Source organism: Leptinotarsa decemlineata, unplaced genomic scaffold (assembly GCF_025532065.1).
Source record: "Leptinotarsa decemlineata unplaced genomic scaffold, Ldec_3_MD MMD2_tig00026282_RagTag_RagTag, whole genome shotgun sequence".
In the NCBI taxonomy this organism is placed as follows: Eukaryota; Metazoa; Arthropoda; class Insecta; order Coleoptera; family Chrysomelidae; genus Leptinotarsa; species Leptinotarsa decemlineata.
The window spans coordinates 10,426,460-10,452,271 of record NW_027412668.1 but is presented as its reverse complement, the minus strand read 5'-3'; the positions used below and the strand labels follow the sequence as shown (position 1 = coordinate 10,452,271).

The window sequence follows — 25,812 nt, the reverse complement described above, 5'->3', positions numbered from 1 at the left end:
CAAGAAGGTGGCAAACCATAGACACGTGTTTCGGGCTTTTGGCCCATCATCAGTATGTTGCAGCCAAGTGTAAGGATGGGCAACACTTGGTTATCAGAAGAAAGAAAGACAAATGCACGGAGCCACCTGCAGGAGCCCGCCGCACATTTGTGGTTTCAGTTAATAGATCTTGTGTTTATAATAAAACTATCAAATCCACCACGGATGCAGCTATAGCTACCTGCGAGACATCCGCGTCCAGGAAATAATACAAATACGGAGGTTATCGAACGTCTTGTTATAAATAAAGAAGATATTAATCGGACATAGCACTCAAAAAGGTGGCAAACCATAGACACGTGTTTCGGGCTTTTGGCCCATCATCATTAATATGAAAATCTGGAATAGCGTTTATTGGAGTATGTTAACAGGATTGATAATGAACAAAATTGTATGCTGAAGATCGGAACAACAATAACTTCAATTTGCGAAAGAAATTCTATTTCTGCACAGTAAAAATAAAAATCTCAAAGTGAAGAAAATTATCTCGATTCAAAGAAATCTTGCTCTCCTATATTCATGAAGAAATATTTTTTTAAACTGAGAAACATATTCTCTCAAGTTGAATTTGAATCATTATTTCAAATGGACTGAATAAACGCTTCTTTTAAGTAAAAAAAAATATTCCGCTGAAATTGTGCATACATTTCAATATAAATCATCACATTAGCTCAAGAGAAGTAAATATGCATTCTTCAGTCTGAGCAAAATTAATCTCGAAGCAAAACTGTTTTGAGTTTTGAAAGAATGATATGTTTACTTGGAACATTATTTAAATGTCTCCGTATGAGAAATTAATTGTTTTTCTTTGAAGAGAAGCATTTTTCATTGAAACGCTTCTATTTTGATAAATCTAATAAACTCATTTACTTCATAAAAGATGAACTTATGCTTCTGTTTATAAACTGTCCCTCTCATTTGGATGTATTTAATTACTTGAATCCAAAGTATGTCATCTGTAATATGAACAGCTATAAGTGGTAAGGAAAGAAACTGAATAATACAATACATATTATGATTGGTTTATTTCAAGCAATTGCAAATCATAAATATTATCATGAAAAAGCATGTAATAAAAAACAAAACGTAATAGAGAACTAAATTTTCTTTGCTAATCTTTGCTCAAATATCATATTGCAACCGCACACTTTTGAGAGATCATTTACAGTTATACATATAACATAAATAAAGATTCAATAAGAAAACATATATATATAAAAGGGACATATTCTTGACAAATTGCAAATTAACAAATAAAATGAAATCGAAGCCTATAAACAACATTACAACTCAGACAAGAAAATTAATTAATTTATTAGTAATTTTACACAAATGAAGTTTTTAAAATTAGATGTCATTCTGGTAAATACCATTTAAAAAATCACTGTTGTTGATCAACTTCTGCATTCTGCTTTTGTTTATCCACAATTGCCGGAACATCACTTGGATTCTGAAACGAAAGAAGAAATCAGCACATCATCCCTAGAAACTATTTCAAATATATAGAAAGGTAAAAATATGAAAACAGCAGCAACTTGATAAAAAAAAAAATTACAATAAAACCCTGTTCAAGTGGGTTTATTCCGTTATCCAACCCAATTGTTGTCGCATGCGAATGACAACCCTTCAAATTTTAAACTTGTCTGAGGTCTTATTATTTGACATACGATTCCTAGCAAGTTAAAAGGTGCTTAAACATTATTTTATCAGAAATAAATAATCAATTCAAAAGACGTACCTCAAATTCCTTTGAAGTAAACAAAAGTCTGTACAGAAGAATTGCCTTTCAAAATAATAATTTTGGAACCGTTATAGGAATTCAAAGTGTCGTGTGAGTATTATTAGAGGATCAATGAGAAATATAAAATGTTTAGTTAAAAAAATGTAACTCATGATCATACAGACATACTTAAAGGAATATGTTTCGCTATTTAAATAACAGCATTCACGTTTTATTTGGAAATTCATATTTCATCTCTAGTGAGTTTGATAATATTTCTACCTATTTCTTACATTCCTAAAGGAAAAGTAACAAATAATTTCTAGCTGAGTAGGATATATTCAAATCGTTCCCAATGAATAACATAAAAAGATTTCTGAAGTGATTACAGAAAGCAAAGACGTTTCGGAATTCAACAAATATATTCATGTTGTAATCAGAAAGTGGCTGTCACATATAGAAGCTTTTTATACCTACTGGTGCCTATTTTGGTATTCTTGGTATTATAATTTATTGTAGAAACTATAAGTACCTCTATCTTTCAATAAAAAATGAATTCGGTCTAAGAGAAAATCAAATTGTATTGAGAGAAAATGCTTTTATTTGAAACAAGATAAAATGTATGTTCAAAACAAGAGATTGGCAAATTTGAATCTACGTGGAGGATTTTTCAGTTTGAATTAATATACACTTGCAGAGCTCGGCAAATGTAATAATTCATGTGTGGAAAATTACGGAGCATTGTTATAATTTTTGCAAAATGAAGGCAAAATTAAGAGTTGTCGTCAAAGTTTACCACTTTCTCTACGGTACTACGCATACAACGCGGTACTTACTGATATAGGGGAGTTTTATTCAATTATATTACTTACACATGAAAATATCTTTGAACTCTGCCGAAACCCAGTCTTGTTAAATCTGTTTCTTTATAGTGAATACAAAATAATCGGAAAGAAATTTCACTGCCTACAGACACAAAAAACACTTCCTCCTCAAAAACGCAACACACCAACATCACTTTCCAACACATACTAGCGCGTACGCGATGCTTACAACGGAATTCCCCGCTCCCCTTCCATTTGAGAGGGTCATAGAAAGACAGACCACCACAGGTTTTTTCAAACTGATAATAATGAAACACTTCTTTTAAAGAAGTCCTGTTCGTTCAATACAAAATTCCTGTTATTTTCAGTCGATCATAATATAGTTTTGTATGTAGGTTCACAAAACTCTTGTTATAAATGAATTGAGTTATTTGAAGGAATACAGTATTAAATTCAAACAAACACTATTTGTTCAGATCAAGTTGATATTGCTCTTCATTTGAAACAGTTTATTTTTCCCTTCAAATAGGTGGTGGACTTTGAGATGATATTATATTTTCTTTATTTAAAATAGTTCATCTTCGCAATGATATAATCAAACGAATGATGTCGTTGAAAGGTCAAGAAATTTGATTTCTTTGTTGAAAAAAGTGTGATTTTCTGATGGAACATGGCGATTTTGGCATAAAGTAATAGTTTTTCCAATAGAGATACAAATTTCAAAGCAACCTATGATCTTCTTTTAAAGAAATACTTTTTACTCTGTGGGTCTTCAAGCCTCATCAGTACCATTTTGGGAGAGACAAATCTGCTCTGTAACAATTTATCATAAATATTCACTGCAGAAACATTCTCAAAGCGCCCTAATGCGAGCACCTAGGCAATTTAGGTTAAATGTAACTCGCTGGAGATTAAATTTATTTGAAATAATGATATCCGGCAGTTCATTGTGGTTGAAGACACCATTTTCTGAATGGGAAAGCTTTTCAAAAGTGAGTTTCGACGTGTGTTGATTTCAAATTTGAAGCGATTGGTAGCTGTGTCCCGAAAATTCCTGACGTTTCCTGCTATGGGTGGAATCAAGCATGATGAATCACAAAAAAACTTTCCACGAAAGTATCTATTAAAATAAGGTTCCTAACCTACCTTCCATGTTCCAGGTTATCAGGGTTACTTCTGACGTTTGGCTCTTTTCTAAATGCAATCTCTCAGTTCCTAAGTTTGCTCAGGGCCAGAGTCCAAAGCAGGTCAAATTCGATCTGACTCACAATGACAGTTTGTGGAAAGCGTTCATACAACTTGTCGGAATGAACCAAGCTAAATAAAAATATTTGTAGAAGATACAAAAATTATATGACTTTTAAATTTTCCATCAATATAGACACAACTTCCGAAGAAAGAAAATAAACAATTGAATTCAACCATGAAAACTATTGACGAAGATGCGTGAGTTATGCTCAATAATTTCTTTCAAATACAGACTGGAAGAAAAAATGCATGCGAAACTGAGTGAAATCATTAACTTCAATTCGAAGAGAAATGACTGTTTCTCATACAGTTTGTAAAGTGAACATTTATAATGAATTCGAAACAGATAATCATTTCGGATTTTCAGATTAGATCAAATGTGTTCAGTTCAGTTTCAATGACCATTCATGTTCAGATACAATATGAGTATGGGAATCATTGGAAATATTTTATTTGAATTAACGACACTTTCCGTCAGAATAATAACGTTAAACTCCCCAAATTTCGCGTTACATTCAGATATATTCCCGTGTGCATTCCAGATTCCCAACCATTGTTGCGATTTGTGAAAGTTCAGTGAATGTGGTGAGAGATATTGATTTATGGAAAACCATTCATAACTTGTGGAAATACCTGACGTGTGAATTGAGATATCTGCATATCTAACTGGATATGAGTTTGAAAAAGTTGCTCTCTACTTGTATACAAATGTTAATAGTTATTTTTATTGAATTGAAATCGATTCAGTGAAGATATATTACAAGTAGTCCAAAGATTTCATGGGTATCAGAAAATTACTGAATGTTAGAATTGGAACCTCAGGTGTGAAATGAATCAAATGACTACTGCAAGGCTATTCTCGATGTACATTTCACCACCACCACTGTAGTTAGCGTCTACAGAAGATGAAATAGACTGATTTTCTACTTCCCAACTCTGAAGCTCATCTATATCTATTCCCAATAAAAATTGCGAGGAAGTTGTCGCCTCCAAAAATATCCAAAATAATAATGATGATAATGATGATCGTCTTTTTTTATTTTTTTTTCAATGGAGACGATCATCATTATTATCATTATAATTATCCCCGGCAGTGGCGCCAAAATTCCAGTACTGAAAACAGAAGTAGGTTTGTTAATGCTCGCAACAGCTGCAAAATTAGAATGAATTGAATCAAAGAACTTCACAATCAGGCAATTAGGCATAAACTGTTTGCCAATCCCAAAGGGTCTTGATCCTTCTGGTCTGTAGGTGAAGCTGTTAATCAAAACTTCACAAAATCCACAATAATGATAATGATAATAATAATCGTCAATGGCAATCACTTAATATTTTGTTTCCATTCAGAAAGCAAAGGAGTCTTGTTTTAACTAGTTTTTCTATCAATTTAGCCATTGCAGAGATTAGAGAAATTGGACGAAGACTTGATGGACCATTGATGTTTTCTCCCTTTGGCAGTGCTAACACAATCGACTTCTTCAAAAAAACTGGAAAGATTCCTTCTCTAAATGAATTATTTATTAGACTGACTAATATATCGAGTATTCTTATCGGAATATTTTCTAGGATTTTTATAGAGATTTCGTCTGAGCCTGTGGCGTTTTTGTTTTTAATGGAAAATAATGTTTCATGCAGTTCGGTAATATTTGTATCATATAATATAAAGGTATTCGTAACTTCTATATTCACATAGTCTAAGGGGTCACGGGCTGCTTTTATATTTTTCGTCAAGTCCTCCGCAATAGAGCAATAGAAGTCATTAAGTTCAGTAGGAGAAAACGGAATGTCTACAAATTTTTTGTGTCTCTTGCCAGTAAGTTCATTAATGATACACCAAGGTTCTTTTGATTTATTCGAAGCTTTATCCATTCTACTTTTATAATATTTGCTTTTTGCTAGTTTAACTACTTTTCTGTAAATGGTGCGATAGCGGAGGAAGTAATTAAGAAAAAATGGAGCAGATGTAAATTTTCTCAAATAATGTAATACCCTCATGTTTTTTGCCGAAACCCTAATACCTCTTGTCAACCAATTTTTGTTTTTGTGTCTAAAATTGATTTTTTGAACCGGAAAGCTTTTATGAAATATATAAAGTAATTTATTATAAAATTCAAGGAAAGGGTCTTCAGAAAATTCTATATGATTCCATTCAGAGCTTAGACACAAGTTAGAAAAATGGTTATAATTAGCAGAACTATACAATCGTCCTTTATTTTACTTGCTGCAGTTGAGTATGAGTTCCGGTAGTTTTTTTCGTCTAGATATGTCCATGTTGATGGAGTATCTAATTTATTTTTCATTCTGCTGATGTTTTCATTATTCAAGCATTATTTTTTTGCAGTTCGCATTCAGATACTTCTGCTATGAAAGTTAATGTATTATCTTATACAATGTCTTATGCAACTTAAAGCGTCACTGCTAGGTCTTTACACTGATATAACCACAATTCTGACATCAGATAAAGTAGCTTCATTACCAGATCATTCGATCTCACCAACTAACGGAAATTTGGTTACATTTTTAAAGGTTTATATTCAACTTTTTTACAATAACAGCAATATAAATGGTAGTATGTGGAAGTATAGCTCATTCATGTCAGTTTTTTAATTGAAATGTTGGATTGTCTGCTATTCTTTCCATATTCTATTTTCGGTTAGTAAAGTACTCAATAATATTAATACACTGACCCATTATTTGATGAAAATGAGGTTTGTTCACTTAAGACATATTCCGCAAAACAATAGGTAGTTTCCTCAATTGATCTGGTGTGTGAAAATTGTTTCAATATCAAGGATGATTTCAAAAATATAGTACAGTTGAGAAGTTAATATCAATGAAAAATGACGTGAACAGTCTATTTTGTTGAGAGTGTAGGTCTAGTTTTCTCATTATCAAATATTTCACAATTTTTTTTTCTAATAATCAGTGAATCAAAACTCGACTCGATACAAAACTTTCTTACATGAACTGAATGAAAAAAATCCCACTGAAAGACCTACTTTCATATAAACATTGAATTACACGAAAAAAAAGTCACTTTTGAAACAAATACTTTTATATGAACACTGAATTATTACTTTCAAATAAATATATACAGAAGAAATTGATCAAAAATACTGATAAATATTCTAAATATCAACAAAAATGAAGGACGAAGTTTATTATTGTAAAGTATTGAACACCATCAAAAATATTCTTTCACTCAACTCAAAAATAAAGTTGTGTTGTGATTTAATGTAACATTTTAGTTACTCATCGCGAAAGCATACCTCACTAAAAATTATCTGTTCCAGAATTGAGTCGTAGAAAGGGAAGGAGAAAAAAAAATTAAATATTGTTTCAACTTGCAATTGTGCCCTTTGGTGTTCTTCCCGATTAACTATTGCTATACACCCCGCATATGATTCATGATGACTCATATTATAGATATACTTACGTCTATGTATACTCAAAACACGAGCATCGACAGTTTGGAAAGTAAATGGAACTTGAAAATTCAACCTCATGAATAGAGTGTATCTTCCATCAAAATATGAATACGTAATGAGTTATTTCATGAATAAAGTATTTATTTCTGACAATGCAGAAGATGAGTCTCAAATTGATCTTTGAATTTTTCAACACTATGGATTTTAAGTTCTTAAGGAGTTGAGTTGTAGAGGCTATATACTTGATAACTAAACAAGCGTCTGAAAATTTCAGCCACAAAAGAAGGAACACTCAATAATTCTCTACTTCTAATATTTATGTTGTGTATATCAGCGCTATGATATATATTAGCAAAATGTAGCTTCCTCCTGTTCTCCATATTCAGCCATCTAATTTCCTCTAGTTTATGCGAAATTCTTTGCCGTTTTCCTACTCCAAAAATTAGACGTATACATGAATTTTGAACTTTCTGAATTTTGTTTTTGAATTGTACAGTTAAATTAGGACCATATAGAGCATCCACGTAATTAAATAATGACAAAACTATAGTGTTTCACAGAGTATCTTGTTTATATTCATTGGAAAAAGATATCGGTTGCCGTAAATCAACTTGATGTTAGAGTATGCACGCTTTATCAACATTTTGATATGCTTCTCAAACCTCAAGCTAGAATCCATTACCACGTCTAGATTTTTTGTTTCATTAACTAACGCTATCTGCTCATCATTTATATTAATATCAATATCCGCAGGTAAGGTTTGTCTGTGATATTTATCTCCAAACAGTATAGCACCAGAATAGAGATGCACATTGCAGTTTTGGATTTTAGTAAGAATATGGGAAGAGTATATGGAGAACAATAATGGGTCCAGTATGGATCCTTGTGAAACCCCAGATCTCAGAGACATATGATCCCAGCAGACACCATTCATACATACCTGCTGTTTTCGATTTTTGAGATGATTATCTATCAATTTACAAGCATTGTTTGAGAATCCCATGTATTTCAAAATGCCAAATAGTAAATCATAGTTATTGGTGTCGAAAGCTAGACTAAAATCTAATAACACCAGCATTGTTACCTGTCCTTCATCTGTAGCTCTTATCACAAGCGGATGGTTATATTAAAACAAACGGGCAAATTTTGAAACAGCTGAATATCAGCAAGGCATCTGGTCCTCATGAAGTACTCGTCATCGTACTCAAAAAGTGCGTCAACAAACTCCAGTATTTTGCAGACTTTTCAACCTGTCTTACAAAGAAGGGTTTTATCCTTCTTTCAAGGAAAGTGTTCAAGCAACTCGACACATTTGACTCCATCAAGACATATTAGAAACACCCGACGAACTGTGGCTGCTCATCGTATTAAGGTTCAACTCAGTACACCTCGAACTTCACTATATAAGAACTCTTTCATTTGTAAAACTGCAAATATGCGGAATAAACTTCCTGACAACGTTTTTGATCTCCACCGATCTAAATCAAACGTGAATCTTCACTTCCGTACAGGCACCGCTCCAAGAGCGCCTCAAGGATTTTCCCGTAGTGCTCCTGTTCTGTACTTGAAGAAAAAACACTTCTACTTTCATACACATCAATGATTTTTGGGGTATAACTTTATAAAAGAGGTTCTCGTGAAAGATTTATATGAAGATGAACAACGGACTGTTTAAAATGGGACCTTTTCTATTTTCAGACTTTCGAAAACATCCATGTAACAATTTCAACAATTTTGGAGTGTTGAGCTACACTAGACTTTTCTGGTCTTCGAGATTGGATCTGTACTGAGTGTTTACCCAAGCAATTTCCGATTGCCCGCTCAGTCTGATCGATGAGGTTTTTGTCACAGTACTCATAGTTCATTTCGTATTCCCACGTTTTCAATTTCCACCACTTACGGTAACCTTATATTTGTTGAATTGATTTAGCAGTATTTGAAGTTGCTTCTGTGAATACTTCTTCTGAAAGAAAATCACAAGTGCTACAAAAACCAGTTAATAACAAAATGAAAATGAGCACGTATTCAACTTCAACTTCAGTGAACCTACTCTGTCAAGAAGCTCACATTTCATTACTAGCAGACTATTTTACGAAAAACTCACACTATAAGGAATCAAACTCATACTATTTTTGATTACATAAAAAAATTCAATAGAATATACCTTGCAGAGACTTGGAAAACCATGATCTTTTTGCTACCTCATTTGGAAAATCCAATTCGAGTAAAAACTTCCCTCCATACAAAATTGTCAGATCCTTCAATAGTTATTGCAATTTGCAATGATATTTGAAAAGATTTTAAAACTATGTGAAACGAAACCTTTCTTTTCAACACGCTTTTATTAGGTTCACTTGTATGTATGTATGTTTGTTTGTTTGTTTGTAACTCTCAAGCTCTGGATCTGTATTTGACAGAATTATCGACATTATTGCTTGATCTATTCACGGGCAGATGGCGCTGTACGCTGTTCGTTATTGTTTTAAGCTTATTTTTGAAAAAAATATTTTTAACTTTTCAGTTCGATGTTCTTTAAAAGCGTGTTTTTTAGTTCTTTCAAACTATATTTATTTGATTCAATAATCAAGCTGTTCTGAAAGAAAAAGTTTCGAAACTGTTTATTTCAGTCAAGACAGAACATAAAAAAATATAATAACAAGTATTTTTGGCGCGGGATTTCAGGGTATTAGACAAGGAAACACAATCTACGTCTTTGCTAACTTTCTTCGATTTCAATGTCAAATGATCTGCTATTCATCCACAATGTTACCTACTGAGAAAACAAATATTTTCCTGAGAAATTTTTCATCTATTTTTAAGTTTAAGGGATCCAGGGATTTAAAAAATTTTTCCATTGAACAAAACTTTTAGCTATCCTGACTATCTTTCGACTGAATTCATCTAAATTCTAGTGAACATCCAACAGACACATATAATGAAGCAAAGTGTGGGAAAGCTTGGAAAATTTGTAACGTTGGTCGGAAAACTCAGAGATACTGGCTGTTGCTTTCTCTGATTCTATTTTTCTTTCGGGAGTATAGTTCATTATAATGTTTCCAATTGTACAAAATTCATTGGTTGATACTTCGGTTGCATGCATTCACTTCATATCCATGAATACACAGCAGTAAATTTTTTATGAAATTACTTGAACGAGACACAAAATGCACCTAATAAAACAGCATATTCTATGATATTGCCTATATGGAATGCATCGTATGGAATCATAAACATTTTACGGTGCAAGTTATGGGGCAACTGCAGAATACAGTCAGTTTTTATGCACCGGGGTTCAACACATTTCAATTTCATCATTTTCATATCAACAAGGGAACTGGAATTAGTATAAGCGATCTTATTCAAATGTTTCTATTTGCGGAACGTTATATCATTCTGAAAAAATTAATTTTCATTTTGTAAATGCTGTTGAAACATTCATGGAAATTATATCATTATTGAAACATTATTTGTTTTATGAAGGAGCATGAACAACACTTCTGTAACGAATAGCCCCTATAGGATCGACAGAATTCTCACACCATGCATAGGCAATTATTTTTGAATGCCTCTGTACTCTGAATTCATTATTTGTTGCATAAATGATCATTCAACACATGCGTATCTCGATTTGATGTTACATAATTTGTGAAAGTGATTCACAAAAATGTTTTCGCAAGGAATGGTTTTTCCTTTGTTGAAAAAATGGGATCCTTAATATTTTTGATAACTTCCGATTTATTTAGATAATACCTTCATTCGAGAAAGTTATCGAAGTAATTGTCAAAAGTAGATTGTTAACATATTTAGAAGTTGATTCACTTTTCTCCTCTAGACAATTTACGTATAGAACGGGTTGATCTACAATAAATGCTCTTCTGAATATTTTATCCAGTGTAGTGGTTGGTCAAACTGACAGAACATTTTGGAATCGAATCCAGGAACATCATATGAGATATGTTAATAAGAAATCAAGTTCAACAGATGCAAATTATCTTATAGAAGAAAATCACATCTTTGACTGAGAGTTCGAACTTTTACACATAGAAAATAAAGGATTGAAACTGAATAATTTGAAAGCAATGGAAATTGATAAACTCAAAAATGTAGACATTCTAATGAATGACCAACTGGATTTGAATAGATCACCATTATTGAACTTGTTTTCTTAAAAAAACGGGGAAGTATTATTTTTGTTGTAGAAGTGCGGTAATATGCTTCGAGTAATCATAATTGAAGAGGTACCTCAGGTATATGAGAATTGTAGTTACCTGGATATATAAATAGTAGCATAGGAAGCAACTTATAGTATTGAAATCACTGTTGAAGAAGCTACTGTGCTAGCGAAACATGTCGTGATATATTTCTCAAATAAAGTTTGTGGAGATCAAATCGTAAGGTGCAGTTTATGAAATTACTATGGATCTTCATCAAGTAACGGCTGAATCAATCGGAAAATTCTCAATGACCTTAAAATTATGCCGCTTCCTTGAGCTCTTATTTATAAAACAGTGTTTTGAATTCATAAAATCAGATCATATCAAATTATACAATCGCAACTACATGAAATCTGATAAAAACTGAGAGATTCAAACTAAGCAGACTGATTCTATAATAAATCATAATATCACATAAAACAACTCAGTTTCTACTGTTTCAACAAAAAATTGAAGTAATTTTTTCTGAATGACTATTATTTTCCACAGATGAATATATGTTAAACAACACAGATAATTCGTTTGACTTAGAATAAGTACCGATTGTTCTCATTTTTAACATCAGTGGTTCAATGTTTGATTGTTCAATTGTTTTTAATATTGTGTACATTGTTCTGTCATACAAACGTTGTGATAGAGTTTTTTTTATTTTCATGAGGATAAATTTATAACTTTTGTGTTTTGACTTGCTACACATATTTGTTCTGATGTATCACGTAGCCAATAAACTATTCTATTCTATTCCATTTCATTTCAGAATATCAATAAATTTCAATATTTCACTAGAAATTGAAGAGAAAGATCCCTAAATTGTGAATGGCGTTAAATGTATCACTTCATAGTATGATTGACAAAATACTGCCAAGAAGAATTTACTGGAAATTTTCATTGGATATTTTACAGAATTTTACGAATATGGTAGAAAAACAATCTTTTTTATTACAGAAAGAAGTTGAATGATATTTTTTACTCTCATAAAAAAATTTAGTTGAATCAAAAGTTATTTCTTTGCAACATATTTCTGTGTTCGCAAGGTGAGTTACTTTTGATAAAATAAGGACTAAAAAAATTACAAAGTTATCTGAACTATAAAATATTCGTCACAGAAAAGTCGAGAGAAATATATGTGAAACCCAGTGTAGTTGCGAGAAAAATTATATAGAGTATATTCTCATTGAATACTTTTTCAAATACTTTGATCGCATGCTCTTCTAATATCAACGAATAAAATCCGTCAAATTATATTTTCCTTCCCCTTACTCTGGAAATACTTCAAAACATTTTGATATGCTTGTCATTATAGTATACTAGAGTGTTCTGTTTTCACATTTTCTCATTCAATTCGATATCACTTCTAGATCTTTATTAAGATATGCAACCTCCTGCCGCCGGTGATGTGCATTCGCAGTCGATGTTCTGGAATACAAATGGTATGACGAGACAAGTATGCTGTCGTCAGCAAAGCAATATATTGGATGGTTTTCCCAATAAGTCGTTGATATACAATAAAATGAGGGTTGGAGACAATATGGATTCCTGGGAAACACCAGAGTTGATCATAAAATCATTCGAAAGATATCTATCGACGGCCACTTGCAGGGAACGTTCTTTGAGCAACATTATGATAAAACTGACCGATAGTTGATGAAAACCCATATTAAGTATTTAAAAATACTTCAATGTGAGATTTCTACTTGATGGTTTATGAAACCGCGATACATGTTTCGCTGTACAATATCATATTCACGAGTCACAATACCAATACAGTATACACGAGACGGTAGCCGGTTAGGTTGAGGTGGGTGGTTTGCCTCACTTACTCAATCGACCGCTGTGTGAACTGGTGGTTCGAACCGCAATGCCAAACCATCGATTTTTACTTTCCATTTTCCTACCCGTGGTAGAAATCACACGTTAAAAGGTAAGACCTCGTTAGTCCTCAGCTCGCATAAGCTTAGACTTTTGAGAATTGTCGTTCGGGGGTGCAACAGCTGGTTGAGGGAAAAACTGATTTTTTTTCAACACAATACAGTATGGTGACGCCTCAAAATGCTATTGTATAGCAAAACACGTTGCGGTTATGTGAACTGTCGAGTGGAAATTTCACATTGTGTTTTTGAATACGTCACTTTGAGCAGTTTTATAGTATTCTCACCCCGCTGCTGAGACCGCAATTGTTGATTTTCAAATATTTTTGGAAATTCTCATGTCCATATAGTGAACATTGAAAACTTCGAATATCACCTTGATTCAATTGATCTACCTTACACCGATAAATTTGGATTACATCGAAAAGAGGAGTAAGCGAATGACTATGCATTGAAATTTCTTGTGTATCTACTGTTTCTTCCCTAAGAAATGACCTTCAAAAGTTTGAACTTGTTTGAGCTGTGATGAGCTACCAAGATTTGACCTCTACTTGAAACGATTGCTCTGCCACTGAAATACGTATTCGAAACTGCTTTTTCCAGCTGAGCGACAAATGATGGATTGAAGAGATGGTTCTTGTAGGAGCCAACTCCGAAGAATACTAGTGAACTAGTTAACTTCTACAACAGTTTGATACCTTTTATGGAATTGACGCTGAAGAAGGAATGCCAAAAGCAATGTCAGTTTCTAGACGTGATGTTGAAGAGGGTCGACACCAAGTGAAAACACCGTTTACAGGAAACCAATTGAATCACGAATTCAACTACCAAGAATTTAGCAAAACGAAAAAATAATCGATAACTTTTTTCTACCGTGTTATTAATTTTCACAACAAGAATATAAATATTCTCAATAGAATGGGAACTCTCTACCACACTCGGTGATCGAATCAAAAACATTACAAACACGAAATAACGTACACCACTCTTGGACCAGCAACAATAGTTCACTTGACCGGAAGAACTTCTCTGCCTACATTTGTAACCCATTTGGAGGTATAAATGAATTTTCATCACGGAATGCGTTTAACCTATATCTACTCGTGATACCGCATTCAACACAATGCGACACATCCGTGATTAATATTTAGCTGCTCTGTAGATTCAGTAGGTTATAAATTTGTTTACAACATAGATCGATACACAACCGGAATAACTGTTGAGAGCTCATTGGGAATGAATCAAATTTCCATTACTCCTTTTTCTGTTGGGAATTTAGTGCAAACCTAATTGATGCTTGGATATGTGTGAGTTGAGGATGCAATGCTCTCACATCGGCATTGTACATAATATGTTTGTATCTATATATACGTATATATGAGGACCAACAAAAAAAAAGAAGAATCGTCGATTTCTCATTGGGGTCACAAAACTTCCTGTATCTACGGAAGACCGTAGATACGGAAGACCATCTCATGATGGTCTTCTGAGTGATTTTCGATGATGATCTGATGATATGGTTCGTATTTCTCACCCTTAATTCTGTTGGGTCTGTTTTTAGCTTGCGGTAGTTGGACGGGTCGATAAGTTTTTCAGTTTTTTCGATATATTCTCCTGTTTTCAAGAGCACCGTGGCATTTTCCTTGCCAACTGATAAAATGGTGATCTCAACTGAGTTCAATTTCGGCAAAGCCACAATTTCTCTTTCTGGTATATTGCATTTCGTTTTGGTGTTCGGACCTTGCGTAGAATATTCGCTCTCTGAATCCCAATGTCCTCATACTGTCCCTAAACTTTCTAGTAGGCGAAACATCCAGCCCTGTTATCTTTAAAGTACGCCATTCATATTAAAACACAAAACTTTTTCATGGTCAAGCATTTTAACGCAGATGCAAATAAAATATGGAAATGGATGTTTTGTCGATTCAAATGGCAATAAAAGAATTAATTCTATATCGTCAACGTCAACTGGAATAAAGAAGCTTCAAAGAGTCCTATATACATAATCGATATGTATAAGTCTTGCCAACTCAAGTTCATCTATTCTGACTGACTCAGAAATATTCAAACCGAGTAGTCAATGACTACTACCAAAGATTATCGGTCGACTCCTCCTAGTAGCGCGAAAGAATAACCGTGCTTTGCTGAAAATTCCACATTTGTGATTTTGAACCAATTAAAAATACGATTTTTTGACAAATTACCACGGCAAAGGAGGTATTCCGATGTAACTACACATACGTTACTTTCATTGCTTATATACCTAGAAACAAGAATAAGATCAAAAAAGAGTTCTGAATTTGCCAGTGTGTGTGTAAAAAATGGAAAATTCAAATCAAGTAAAATACATAAAAATTGCACACAGAGATGATTTATTGAAACAGACCAAAAATAAATTAATGATTCATTCTTGCAACAGAAGTTTTAAAATGAAGTTCAAATGTTTGAAAATGAACTGTTTTACTCCTTCTGTCATGTTGAGTGGAAGTTTATCTCATTAACCCCCAAATATAGTCCACCATCATGGTTTCAGTATACTGGCTATGGTAACGTTTCTCAAGTTGCATTATATCTTGATGGAAGCGTCCTCCTTGTTCTTCTACATTCTACATCGGATGAGGAAAAAATTCATAATCATGTCAGTGATCAGCTCGTCATACTTTTCAGCTCCTTGGTTTTCAAGAAAACCATGAACTACTGCCTTAAAACTGTCCCAGGCTCTTTTCTCCTCATTGATAAGTAATTGTGGGAAAATATCACAATCCATAATTTTTTTTATTCGAGGCCTACATAGATTCCAGCTATAATTTTCGCCTCTGAAAATTTCGGGAAAAAATTCTTTGAATATTTGAAAGTTTCAGACTCATGATTCAGAGCCATTACAAATTGCTTAATAAGTTCCAATTTGATATGCAATGGCAGCATTAATATAGTTTTAGGATCGACAATTACTACCCATTTATGATGTACTGTTTGGAACATTTGGTGTAGTAATGAATATTACTGGAGTTTCTTCCCAACACCAAATCGTTATTTTTAACACGTGTCGAGGTGTTAAAAATAACGATTTGGTGTTGGGAAAAATCTCCAGTAATATTCTTTGCTACCCATTTGATATTGCATTTTTCCACTTCGTACTCAGTACGTACAGGCCAAAGTTTTGGGCGGTAGTGAGCGGCATCATTTCTACTATCTCACAGGCAAAGATAACAGAGATATTTAGTATATCCACCTTGAATTCCAGTAAAAAGAAAAACCATCTTGAAGTCTCCAATAACTTACCACTTATATTCCGTATATTTAATTAGAGTTAATAGAATTTTAATACTGTAATTAATAATTTTCTTTGAGATGTACGGAGTGTGCCAGTGGAATAGATGGAAATTTGTTTCCATTGTGTAGTAGAACAGCTTTTATGCTTTTTGTTGAACTGTCAATAAAAAGGCGCCATTCAGTTGTATGACATGAAATACCAATTTCTGTAAATGAACCTTTCACGTCCATCTTCCTTACTGAAGAAACAAGAACATTCTGCATGACGTTTTCTTTGATGGGATATTCGAACATCAAAATGCAGTAAATTCCATTGTTTTACCCGCGATACTAATAACTCTGCTTTACTTTTCGGTAGATTTGAGTTTCTTATTAAATCATTGAGATTTTCAGAGTAGATGAGGTGTGGTATGTTTGGTTCAGATTCAAGAAAAAAATTGGAATGTTTGGATATAGATGAACACCGTGTATGATGGCTGTCTTGAGAGAGTAGTTGATTTTCTAACACAGGTGGAGCAGGTACAGGATTTTTTCTGTATGTGATTTGGAGCAGATGTCAATGGTAGATCAGGATAACATGTTTTTTTGAATTTTCACCTTTGAGTGGAGTTACAATACAAAAATAACAGTCGGTTTGATGATCACTGGGTTCCCTCCAAATTCTTGGCACTGCAAACTTCTTTTTTTTTCACCTCGGTACCAACCTACAGTAAAACGTAACATATGTATGGTGAATAACCTAATTGATGTTATCAAAAAATAATAATTAATGCAATAAAAAAAGAGTGAATAAACTCACCGTCCAGAATGTATCTGCAAGAGTTACATGGTACATGTGGAGCCCATTTTTTGTCTTGATTTTTCACAGGTAGATAGAAGTAAGCTTGATATGCCTCGCAAATTTTTAAATTTGTACCTAAATCAAACTTTATCTCTCTAACTTCATTTGCCGCAAATATAACAAAAGGAGTTAGCGTCTCGTTTACAACTTCTCGAAGGTATTTTGTTATTCCGCTGTAATATGCAAACACACACTGTTGTCCGCAACAAGCGACGCAGGAAATACTGCTCCCCTCCCTCTTATCTCTCTTTCGACAGCGGTAGCGCGTCAAGGCCGACATTGAACTGGGTGCGAAAATAAAAAATGCTGAAATTGCTATTACTTCTTAAAAAGCAAATATTTTCGATTTGCAATTGCATTTATATATAGATGTATATACATATTTGCTTATATAATTAAAATATCATAAGTAAAACCATACGCAAGAAAAATTAATTTTTTTGTTGACCGGTGTAAATGCTGCCAAAGCTGTGATGCGCTGTGAATCTGTTTATGCAGCTTCCAGAAAAGCCTCTAACCCTTAATTAGATAGGTCGAAAATTTAACTTTAAAACGAAACTATGAGTCCCGGGGACTCACATTTTAAAATTGGCTAAAAAAAATATTATTCTTGATGATATCATAAACTACTATTTTTTTGTTACAATATAAGTATTTTCGTTAAATAAAACGACAATTATATATAAAAAAACTTCATTCTAATAACCGAAACACTGCATTTACTAAAATAGGAACATAAAGTGTATGCTTATTGTTATATCAAATAAAAAAATGTAAGATAACAAAAACCTTATAATATTCTATAAAAAATAAACATATAATATACTAAAAAACTCAAAAAAAATATTAGTTTTGGTAACATATATCACAAGAAAAATCGTGCATATGCTAAACATGTAAAAAAAAATTATTCTCTTTGTACGCAATTATTGCAAATTTTTTTTGCGCATGACAAACAAATGGGTTTAAAACATTTACAGCAAAGGTATGCTGTTTTTGTTCTTTTTTTTATAATGACATAAGGTACAATATTGTCTTTGGTCTCTTGGAAGTTTCTCAATTCTTGGGTCAACTTCTTCTGGTACTTCTATGCCTATGATACTTGATATTGAGGTTCGTAGCTGGCGAGGAATCTTTGTGTTGTATAGGCGACTTCTAAGATTATTTTCATTAAGATTAGCAGCCAATGCTTTTAAAAAATTAAGTCTGGATAACTTATTAGCCCTTTTATGGCTTTGGTGCAGTATATAGGCATTTAGACCAGCCATATCTAAAATTCTAAAAAATATAGCCATGGGCCAACGTGTAGTTCTGCGGCTACAGCTGTAAATCGAACACTTCTGGTCAATAGAATCTACACCTCCTTTTGTATTGTTGTAATCTTCTATAATGATGGGTTTACCAGTATTGGGGCCAATTTCATTACTATGGTGCATAGAAGAATAAAGAACCACCGCTTTATTTTTCTTTGGGACGTAACTTACTAAGGTACAATCATTTGTAAATCCAAATAATGCAGTGCCAACATCTCTATTTTTATTGGGAAGGAACTCTTTAGGAATTATGGCTTTATTCTTTTTTAGAGTCCCAATTGTAGTTAGTTTCCGTTCTCGTAGGGAAGTAAGTAGCTCCATTGAAGAGTACCAATTGTCTGTTGTTACATTGCGGTTTGAGTTGAAGATAGGCCTACAAAGCCGCAAAACCGCTTGGGTGGGAATAGACTTTCTTATGTCTTCTGGAAGTGACTTGCTTGCATCAGAACCTTTTCCAGTATACAAATAGGTATTACAAATGTAATGAGTCCTAGAATCTGCTAAGCATTGCATTTTGAGGCCATATTTGGCGGGTTTGCTAGGCATATACATTTTAAATTTGCATCTACCTCTAAATGCAATAAGCATTTCATCAACTGTCGCATTGGCGCCAATACTATAGCACTTTTGAGAATTTTCATTGAATAAATCCAAGACTTCAGAAATAGCGCATCCTGGATCTACAATTTTGCGTGCTTCTCGGTTCTCAAAATCATCAAATCGTAATGCGACCAGTAATGCACAGAATCTTTTGATTGACATAGAGGCTCTAAAGATTTCACGCCCAGTTCCATCTGTAGCAAATAGTGAAAGTATACTTTCGCGATTAGACTTGAACACTGCACTATAGAAAAGAAGGGAAAAAAGGGCCTTCAGCTCAATAATATTGCATTCTCTAAAATTGTACTCCCCAACATGTATTGATCTTATTTTTTCAAGTTTTTTGTTAGTCCATTTTAGAACAATATCCATCATACGTAGATCAAAAATGTGTTGAAAAGACTCCAATGGGCTAAATTGATTTTCTTGAGCAACGGCGGGTTTATTACAAGGAAGACGAATTATATTATGCGCTAAAGTTCTAATATTTTGTGTTGGAGGTTTGGAAGACCACTTGAACCTGTTCTTACCATAATAATGAGTATTCGATGGTGTTTCGATGATTGAAGTATCGGAGTCCTCTAATTCTGGATCTGAATCATTGGACATTTCTGATTCTGTTTGATGTTCACTTTCAGTATAATCACCATCATCAACATCTGATAGCAGCTCTTCTAGTACATGTTCTTGTGGCTGAGTACCAGCATCATCCTCATTTTCGTCCAAAGCTTCCAACTCCCTTAGCCAGGTACTAACGACGGTTTCGTAATTATCATCTAATGGATTCACCCTACTTGGGCCAGGTAAATTTGCCATTTTTTGCCTAAGAACAAAATATTTATGTAAATATAATCGTACCGTAACAATACACTATGAGTCCCACGGACTCACCTCCGGATGGTACGTACCGTAAATAATTTTTCGAAGGAACATCCGTCCGGCGGTCGATTCGGGATCTGACTGCAGGAAGGTTCTGTAACGCACGGCGGATTTGGCGCAAAACAGTGGGGGTCACGAGCGATTAAAATTTCAGTATGAGTCCCCGGGACTCAGGTGTCTAAGTAAGGGCTAAAATTATAATTTTCTACCACGTGTAGTAAGCTCAAGTAACTATACATTGGAAAAATATTATATTTCCTAAATGACACTCTGGAGATACTACAATCAGTAGAAATCAACAATTTATAGGCTAAGAGTCCACTGGTGTGAAGACAAACTGAATATTATTATGTAATCTGTTCCTGTAGATATGTATTTATAAAACTACTATTTTTTCATTTTCTACCAATTGTAATTTCCCGAAGTGAATGAAAAATCGAAGAATGTAATATATTTCATTATAAAACTGCATTACCGTGTAACTACAATGAGTAGAAGACAATATATTAAAGGGCAGGCTGAAAAGCCATTATATGGCCAGTACTGAAACTACAAAGTACATTAAATTTGATAAAATTATAACTTTCTACCACTTGAAGTAATTGAAAATTGAAATTTTATAGAAGAATATTTTATATTACCGTTCAGGTTGCCATTTTCATGAACATTAAATCAAGATGGACCGAAGAAGAAGGGATTAACATAAGCCCATCCAAATCGACCATAGTAGCATTCACTAAAAGGACTAAAACGGAAGGTCTCGGACCTCTAAAACTTCGAGGTGAAGAAATACAAGTGTCGGGGGAGGTTAAATATCTGAGAGTAATCCTAGATTTCAAACTGACCCGGAACCAACACTTGGACAGGATAAAGAGGAAAGCGGAGGCAGCACTGATGCTCCTCAGACGCACCTATGGAAAAACATGGGGGCTAAAACCAGATATGGTATATTGGCTATATACGATGGTGAGTAAACCCATGATAACATACGCATCTCTGGTCTGGTGGCCAAAGATGAAGCAGGCGACCGCCATCAACAAACTAGGTAATGTGCAAAGACTCGATGTTTGGGAATGACGGGAACAATGAGAACTACCCCATCAGCACTCCTGAATCTACCTACTTTACACTTTGTGATAATGGGGGAGGCCAAGATGGGCCAATTCAGACTGAAAAACTCACCGAACTACAAAAGACCGGATCGAACAGAAATTTTGGAACAAGTGGAGGAGCACATATTGAATATGTGCACGGACCACATGACACCGAAGTACACCTTTAACACAAACTTCACGGCCAAAATCATAAGTCGTGAAGAGTGGAAGACCAATAGTCATCCCGAAAACATGTTTGTTAAAAACACCTGGTATACAGATGGATCGAAGACCAAACTTGGAACGGCAGCTGGAATATACCGAGCGGATAGAAATCTAAACTACAGCTATCCGCTGGGACTATATACATCCGTCTCTCAGTCGGAAGTGTATGCTATCTTGCAGTGTGCAAGGCTTATTAAATTGAGACCTCAAAGAAATGAGCGGATTAATATTTTTACAGACAGCGAGAGCGCACTAAGGGCTCTGACAAATTCGAAGGTGACATCAAAACTGGACTGGGAATGCCATGTAGAACTGAATGAACTTGCAAACAGGAACAAATTAACTATGTACTGGGTGCCAGGACGTTCAGGAATCACAGGTAATGATAAAGCTGGTGAATGCTCTAGAAGCAAATCATTAACTTCATATATAATTCCTGAACCTGCTCTGGGGGTACCAAAATTATTGGTACGAAACTAGATTAGGACATGGACCAATAAGAAGCATACAGAGTACTGAACAAAAGTACCTGGCAACTAACACAGTAGAACCTTCAATAGGGAACCGTCCGAGAAAAGAACCGAAGAACTACTTCATTATAGTAGGGATTGGCTCAGAATAATTACAGGGTTACTAACCGGTCATTGTCCGCTTAGAGGACACCTGAATAAAATGGGGCTGTACAACGGAGATCTCAGCTGAAGATTATATAACGAATGGACAGAAACAGCTCTACACATCTTATGCGAATGTGAGGCACTGAGTCATAGGACGCAGGCAATGTATGGACGTACAAAATTACGCCCAGAAGAATATGACGAACATCCAACACGGAACCTGTACAAGCTAGTACAGGAAACAAGACTGATGGAATAGGTGTCATGAGAAGATGAACGCAATTAGCACAAGATCCTGCAGTGTTTTCTGGAGACTTGGACTGAATGGACTATTCAGACAGCTCCGAAGGTACAAAAAAATGGCAGGTGGATTGGAAGTAGTTGCTTGTTCTTGATTCAAAGATTGTTGTATCCTCTTTGCCGAAGTTGAAACAGACCTCATGCTTCAATTATTTCCTTATGATAGCCAGAATCTATTCACAGTTTTATTGAGTAGCTGCCACCATACTATACATTTTAAATTTGACCTCTAGTGGTATTACTGGTGAAAATAATGTTTGTTCTGATTCAGCGACGAAAGGCAAGATTTGTCAAACTGAATTGTCTCGTCCTCTGAAACTTCAACTATCTGGTGGATTACACTAGTTTGAAGAGGTGAGAACGATGGCAAGCAAAACCTCGAAACGAAAACACCCCATTCCCGTAGTTTACACAAAACTGCGACGGTGAAGACGCTCTGACCGAAATTAATTTGGGACATTTCTTGTTAGCCTCCGATGTGGAAGGGTGGAAGTAAAACAAAACTTAATTAAATATTTTGTTTACAGCTCAAAGTTTGGGAGTACGTATACTAAATAAGTATAATTTATGTAGAGGCACGATGATTGCTTAGACGCATTAAACACTGTTAAAACGTGAAACTTTTTAAATTATCTACTTTGATAAATGGTGAGATGTTCATCCTTCGAGCTGAGTGATGTACATTAATTTTTCGAGAAGTGTTTTATAGATCTGGATGATTTATTCAGTAAATGAGATGAATTTCCTTGCGAGTTTGTAAGACTTTTGCAGTAAATACACTCGTTATTCAAATTTATTTTTGAGTTGAAACCCCTTCTATTTGAATATTTCATTTTGATGAGAAACTGATTCCTACTGAAACGAAAATTAGATTTTTAGAATGATTTGTAGTGAGTTTGATCTACAATTTGGTCGTAGGAATTTGAAATTCACATGTCACCAGGATGTCAGATTCAGATGAATGAAAAATTAGCTTTAATTAATAATAATATACTTTCGGATTGGTTGAAAACTCTTTTTGTTTCTCGAAAACCTCCGGGAAAAGTTATATTGATTCAACATGGCCATCCCTGTCACAGCATTTCCGTTGATATGCTAGAATATGCAGGAGAGGATGACAATATATTATTTTGCTTACCTAGTCATACCACACAATTTCTGCAGCCACATGATCGTGTTTTTTTTTTGAATAATTGAAACTTCATTGCTCACAAACTACAGTACTTACAATTCCTTCGTTGAAATGAATCCTACTAAAAAATTTGCAGGTTAACATTTGGAAAATTTGCTTTGCTGAAGTGTGCAAATGTGCAAAATGACATATCGGGTTCAAGAGCCTACAAAACATACCCTCCAAATCCTGCAGCAATTCCAGATTGTGCTTATCTTGAATATCCTACAGTGATCCTTGGTCGAAATTCACCTGGCGATAACAACAATTATACATTTCATCTAAAGATCCTCAAACCAAAAAAAAATCGCCGTTTAAAGTTCAGACTCCTGCAAGAAAAATCAACAAAACTATAACTCCTTCAAAAATTTTGCAAGACATTTCTCCAATTCCTTCTACGTCTGGAATGTGACAAGAAAAAAAACGATCTAAGCAACTGACTGCAATACTAATCAGTCCAGAAAATATAAAAATTAAAGTAAAGAGTTGGTAAAGACAAAAAAAGGAAAAGAATAAGCTGACACAAGTGAAATTAACTAAAACTGTCAATAAAGAACGTCGTTTGTCATCTTCATCTAATGATTCGATTAAAATAACAACAAATGACATCGGCGATAAATTTTATCTGAAGAAGAAGATATCAAATGTTTAGGCTGTGGCGAGAACCACAAAAAAAAACTGGCTGCAGTGTGTGCATTTGTATGTTTTGGTTTCATGAGAATTGTTCCAAGTACACAGATTCATGTGATAGATGTGGTAAATTTTCAGACAAAAAACGTTAAAATCCTGTGGGTCATCTAACCCAACATAATGAGTCATCCCACCCATACACTTCGGATGAATTCAAAAATTTTTGTAATATCTTATTTTTGAATTTTTTTTTTGTATGATATCTATTTTATGTTTGAACGTAGTTGACAATATTTCATCAGTTCGGACTTTCATTGCCTACTATAATATAAATTGATTTGAAATCTCTGAAAAATAAATCAAAAATATTAACCTAAAATGACAATTTGATTAAACAAAAAACTGAAATTACAAAAAATAACACACAAACAAACATCAAAATAAATAAAAATAGAAATATTAATAAGAACTGAAAATTAAAAAATATTATTAACAAAAAATGAAAAATAAAAATTAAAAGATTCCAAGCCAAGTTACGTCACGACGTTTCGATTGTTAGAATCCACAATCGTTTTCGGGTGATGACTGGACTTATTCCTCTGAGATCTGAATATTTATAAGTCATTCGAGTGCTTTCACCTATCCCCTCTTCTCTCTGTCTCTCTCTCTCTTTCTCCGCTTCATTGGTTTTAGCGGGAAATGACCGTTTGACGGAAGTTGGTCGTTTTTCTCTTGATTAGAGGTTTCAATATATTACATATCTCTACGCTAGCTTGACTAAATACGTTGTTGGACAACATATACGCGGCTTCTTTGAATTTTCTCCTAAACCAGTGTTCCTCTTTGTGGATGATTTCAGCTTGAGCCCACTTGACGTTATGTTGATGAGTCCAAACATGCTCTGCTATTTCGGATTTGCTGGTTTCTCCTCGCTGTGTGTGTGTTTCTTGTGTTCAGCACCATGAAATACACCACAAAACATTGTCAATTACTGTTTGAAGGTTGTTTCTTGGTGTATTTCATAAGTTCGGACTTCCGTTGTCTAATATGATATAAATTGATTTGAAATACCTGAAAGAATCTGCAAAAAATTAAAAAAAAAATAAGCTGAAAAATAACAATTACATTAAGCAAAAAACTAAAATTACAATGAAACCAAATACAAGCAACAACCAAAACATTGAAAAGAAAATGAAATTGTTGACCCGAGACAAAAAAAATAAATAAAAATGAAAATGATTGAAAGGAAAACAATTTTAATAATTTTTATTTTTTGATTTCTTGGTTGTTGTTTGTATTTCATTTCATTGTAATTTCAGTTTTTTGCTCAATATAATTGAGCTACTGAAATTGTTCGATCTCAAAATCTTGCTATCGAAATTATTATGTTTTTCAAGTGAATCTTAATTTTTCAGTATTTAGCCTAGAGTTGCCAGCTCTAAAAGTTTCATGGCATTATTTTTATTTTATTTATTTTTAACTGATATATTTTAAATTATTCCTGATCGGGGTTTTCCAGTTTTCTAAT

General features: G+C 33.9%; 1 protein-coding gene and 1 long non-coding RNA gene across 2 annotated transcripts in view; one reads left to right on the top strand and one right to left on the bottom strand.

Moving 5' to 3' along the window:
* LOC111502089 (uncharacterized) overlaps positions 1–25,812 on the top strand; it is a 595,228-nt gene that overhangs the window by 112,425 nt on the left and 456,991 nt on the right. The window lies entirely within an intron of this gene.
* Positions 1,187–17,640, bottom strand: LOC141484663 (uncharacterized). The gene is made up of 3 exons (XR_012466730.1): positions 17,414–17,640; positions 17,212–17,318; positions 1,187–1,489 (listed from the first exon to the last, which is right to left on the bottom strand). It is a non-coding gene; the product is annotated as an uncharacterized lncRNA (long non-coding RNA).